The sequence below is a fragment of the Microcaecilia unicolor genome, chromosome 4, assembly GCF_901765095.1.
Source record: "Microcaecilia unicolor chromosome 4, aMicUni1.1, whole genome shotgun sequence".
Classification (NCBI taxonomy): Eukaryota; Metazoa; Chordata; class Amphibia; order Gymnophiona; family Siphonopidae; genus Microcaecilia; species Microcaecilia unicolor.
The window spans coordinates 15,820,755-15,826,118 of NC_044034.1; the positions used below are offsets into that span (position 1 = coordinate 15,820,755).

Genomic DNA, 5,364 nt, shown 5'->3' on the forward strand with positions numbered 1-5,364 from the left:
ATACAAATTTCCCCGCCCCTTAGCCAGGACGTCCTTAGAGATGGGCGTCCCCATTCGATTATGCCCCTCCATGGGGCTCTTTTACTAAGCTGCAGTAAAAGGGGCCTGAGTTAGCAGCGGTAGCCATTTTTCTGTGCGCCAGGGCCATTGTACCGCAGTGGGTAAAATGCCCCGAAAAAGAAATGGCCCTGCGGTAAGTTCACACTTGCTGTGCGGCCAGTTTGGAGGGGGCAGTAAGGGCTCCCAAGCTAACCTGACAGTAACCCCCTGCAGAAATAGTTTTTCAATATTTCTGCGCAGTGGGGGTGGAAGTACCTCCGGCGCCCGTGTTGGGCCAGCTATAGTTCCAGATTGCTGCGTGGAAACCCCAAAGGGCACCTAAAATAGGCCCCTCCTCTATATAATACAATAACAAGCGTTTTTGTATGGTTTATGATCTATTAGGCTTGATAGATCACTCTTCATGTAATCACATCAGACTGGTTTACAATAAAAACGTTTTTTAAAATGGAAAAGGAAAAGAAAGCCAAATGCATGAATAGGACAGAGGGCTGGAAGGGTCAGTCAGCACACCTAAAATACAAATGGAAAAGTGAATGTCACAGTATAATGGACCATCTCGCTGGTGGAAACCTCTCGACCAACCCTACTTCAAAGACCGTCATAACCCAAAAAGCTCAGGACGATCTACAGTTCGAAGGCAAGCCATCAATGTTGATCGTAAATAAAATTACAAACCTAAAACTACATTCAGGATTACAAAAGATATTTCTGAAATAGCCAACATTTTAATAGCTTCTGAAATCTGAAATAGCTTAGTAACATAGTAGACGACGGCAGAGAAAGACCTGCACGGTCCATCCAGTCTGCCCAACAAGATAAACTCATATGTGCTACTTTTTGTGTATACCTGACCTTGATTAGTACCTTATGAGGCTTATTTTCAAAGCACTTAGCCTCCCAAAGTTCCATAGAAACCTATGGAACTTAGCCTCCCAAAGTGCTTTGAAAATATGCCTCTAATTATCAAGAGGTTTGGAAAACTTAATCATGAAAAAGGTGTATCACCACTCTTAACTTTGAAATCCAAATCAAAAACCTGGATTATACTTTAACAAAGGAACCTCAAACCACCTCATGGACACCCATTGCTATTCAAGCTTGGTTTGCCATTCAAATGAGGAGTAAATTACTATCATTGGTTCAGGTGGGGAGGATTGGAGAAAAAAAGCCACCCGAAAAAACTCAAATATAATTGAGAAAACCGGATGGTCTAAAAACTCCTTGCCTCTCCACTATTATCAACAGTTAAGATAGGTGCACCTCCCCTAACATATAGACCCCCCACTACTACTCCTAAACAACCACCTGAACAAATACCTCTCTGCCTGCTATTATATCACTAACCTGAAGCGGTCTCTAGCAACTATTTAATCATATCACATAACATAGAACTAATTCTCAATTGCTCTTTTTTATATACAAATATTCCTTGTTAGTTCAAATAGTTCAACAGTCACTTATCTGCTTGCTGTTGATGCAGGACTCCTTAGAAATACTAAATTCAGGCTGTAGATAGTTGAACGTGGAGCTGGTACTAGTACTTAATTGTTCAGTTACATAAACACCTTCCGTGTCTCTTTAACGATTACTCTTCCAGTTATCGTTGTAATCCCTCTTCCGACAAGTGCGCCTTGTTTCGCCAAAATCTGGCTGCTTCAGGAAAATTTCGTAACCGGGATCCTACTCAGGACCTAGAAAAAACCGAACTTATTCACAATTTGAATTCTCAGACTGGCGCAAAGAAGCAGATCGCTACCCGGAAGTTTAAATCCTGCCTCGTACCTGCCATTTTCACGGCACAGACCGTAGAAGTCTGCCCAGCACTAGCCCTGCCTCTCAACCACTAGCCCCGCCCCCCCACCACCGGCTTAGATCCACCCATAAGTCCCTACACAGTACTGAGACACTTTTGATTACTCTTGTTTCAGAGATTAGAAAACATCTTGCAATCGGCAGAAATGTAGTATTGTTACAGTTTGAAATCTCCGCTGCATTTGATGCAGTGGATCGTGATTTGTTGATGAATAGATCGAGTGAGTTCTATTCTACTGGAGTGTTATATGCTGCCTATTTTCCTAAGAAAGGATTCACAGCGTTTTACAAATTAAGAGAAATTTTAACAATAAAGAGAATGGCATCAACAAATTTATTAAGAAACTTATAGAAACTATGCTCTAAATAATTATTTGTATTACTTGTGTATATAGACAAGGTTACTTCTTGAGTGGAGGAGTAGCCTAGTGGTTAGTGCAGTGGACTTTGATCCTGGGGAACTGAGTACAATTCCTGCAGCTCCTTGTGACTCTGGGCAAGTCACTTAACCCTCCATTGCCCCTGGTACAAAATAAGTACCTGAATATATGTAAACCGCTTTGAATGTAGTTGCAAAAAACCTCAGAAAGGCGGTATATCAAGTCCCATTTCCCTTTCCCCCTTTCCCTTATGACATCACAATATCAGAAGAGAGCCAAGTATTGGGCAATCAAGCCATTGTGACATCACTGATGAGGTTGGCTCTTATTGGTGGAATGAGTGGAGGAGGAGCCTAGTGGTTAGTGCAGTGGACTTTGATCCTGGGGAACTGAGTTTGATTCCCACTGCAGCTCCTTGTGACTCTGGGCAAGTCACTTAACCCTCCATTGCCCCTGGTACAAAATAAGTACCTGAATATATGTAAACCGCTTTGAATGTAGTTGCAAAAAACCTCAGAAAGGCGGTATATCAAGTCCCATTTCCCTTTCCCCCTTTCCCTTATGACATCACAATATCAGAAGAGAGCCAAGTATTGGGCAATCAAGCCATTGTGACATCACTGATGAGGTTGGCTCTTATTGGTGGAATGAGTGGAGGAGTAGCCTAGTGGTTAGTGCAGTGGACTTTGATCCTGGGGAACTGGGTTCAACTCCCACTGCAGCTCCTTGTGACTCTGGGCAAGTCACTTAATCCTCCATTGCCCCTGGTACAAAATAAGTACCTGAATATATGTAAACCGCGTTGAATGTAGTTGCAAAAACCTCAGAAAGGTGGTATATCAAGTCCCATTTCCCATTCATATATATATATATAAATAAAGGCCTCACAAGCCAAGGGTACCAACTCAGTGTACACACCTATAATGGCCTTCATCACAGGCCGCCAACCACCTCTGAAAAACCTGCAGAGTGAAACCACTCTATAATAGAGACAAAAAAACCAAACAAATCTGCAGTAAAAAAACGGAGAGTGGTATAGTAACAAATCAATTATCACAATGCACGAGCAATACTATTGAACTAAATCAACATCTTGGGTATATTTTCGGAAGAATGATTATCAAGCAAAAAGACTATATTGAGGGGAGACCATGTAGAACAGTATCAAAACTACAAAAGGAAAGAAGAACTTAGCTTCATCCGTAGAAAAAACGATATGTTTTCTGTGAAGCACTTCCTGTATTCATGTAGTATCAAAGAGATCAAAAAGGTCCCACAAAATATAGTTATGCGTAGTCTCTCTCAATCAGTCTCTCTCGACAGTCATAGAATCATAGTAACATAGTAGATGACGGCAGAAAAAGACCTGCATGGTCCATCCAGTCTGCCCAACAAGACAACTCATGTGTGCTACTTTTGTGTATACCCTACTTTGATTTGTACCTGTGCTCTTCAGGGCACAGACCCTATAAGTCTGCCCAGCACTATCCCTGTCTCCCACCACCGGCTCTGGCACTGACCGTATAAGTCTTCCCCGCACTATCCCCGCCTCCCAACCTCCAGCCCCGCCTCCCACTACTGGCTCTGCTATCCAATCTTGGTTAAGCTCCTCACTGTTTCGTTGCTTCATCAGGAGAGGATATGCAAAAAGCTCTTCTTCCACGTTGCATTGCATACCAACAAATTTAGATGGACCGTGCAGGTCTTTTTCTGCCGTCATCTACTATGTTACTATGTTACTATGTTATGTCACAGTCAACAATAACAAACTTAGATGGATTAATGATCGAAAAGATAAGTCTTTAAGCCTTTCCTAAAGGAAAAATAAGAGGTTAGTTGTCTCATCTCCAGTGGTGACATATTCCATAATCTTGTACCAGAAAGAGAAAGATTTCTCAATGACAGTTTTAAAACAAATATTGTTTTAAGGATAGAAAGCCTAACTTCAAAGTTCTTGCAAAACCCACACATCTATTAACAGATGGATTAGTGGGGGGTCTGGTTTTTTTTTTTGAGGTACAGAAAATACACTGTAATTAAAAGCTGACAAAAATCATCAAAGTCTGGAGCACCTCAAGGTTCACCTTTATCTCCTTAATTGTTCAGTGTATTTTTAAGCTCAGTAGGAAGACGCTTAGGGGGTCTTTTGCTAAGCTACGGTAGCATTTTTAATTTGTGGTAGAAATCAGCTGGTGGTATAATGCTGAGATGCCCGTTATACTCCTATGGGCATCTTGGCGTTTACTGCCAGATGATTTCTACCGCAAGCTAAATATGCTACCGTGGCTTAGTATAAGACCATAAGTATAAGTAAAAATCAGAAACTCCAATTTTAACTCAAAAGTTGGGAAGTTGTGTTGTTTTGAATGAAGAAGTTTTGCACTATATATATAAAAAGTTATACACTAACCAGGAATCTGTATGAAACGACTTATACACACCATTAACTGCATTAAACCCACTGATTAAGCTAAGTAACAGTGCTACATAATCTGTATTAACAGAAATTTTTTTTTTTTGGTTTACTTTGAAGATTTGATTGAGTTATAACTTATCAGGAGGAGGCAGGGTGTGCTATGATGTACGGAAAGGTGCTATAACATCTCGGTTCCTGAGTTTAAGTGTATACACCTAAAACTGAGCACATATTATAAAAAATGTTTTAATCTATTCATTGTTTGTATATTTAAATTTTGAGTTAAAATTGGAGTTTCTGATTTTTACTTATATTCATATATAAGAAACTGACTTTAAGAATACCCAGTGCATATGCTCATATTAGTATAAGACCACCCTTAGATAGGGTTATCATATGGCTCCAGAAAAAGGAGGACACATTGATCCAGTCCGGGTTTTGCTTCCATTGAAAGCAATGGAAGTAAAACCCAGACTGGCTCAACCTGTCCTCCTTTTTCTGGTCAATTCAATGGATGATTACTGCATTTAAGTTCTTCTTCAGACCATCAGAGTTAGACCCAGACTCAATTAGAAGGTCACCATAACAGAATTTATGTATGGTAACAGGGTTCTTGTCTTTCTCCTCATCGGTCAGATAGTATATATATTTTTTCTATGTAATGCAATATTATTTTTTCATACTTTTCTAATT

General features: G+C 40.4%; 1 long non-coding RNA gene across 1 annotated transcript; it reads left to right on the forward strand.

The window, feature by feature from the left end:
• Nucleotides 1-294: 294 nt before the first annotated feature.
• On the forward strand, nucleotides 295-2,267 carry LOC115467826. Its single transcript, XR_003941762.1, has 3 exons — nucleotides 295-818; nucleotides 1,569-1,571; nucleotides 1,967-2,267. It is a non-coding gene; the product is annotated as an uncharacterized LOC115467826 (long non-coding RNA).
• Nucleotides 2,268-5,364: the final 3,097 nt, after the last annotated feature.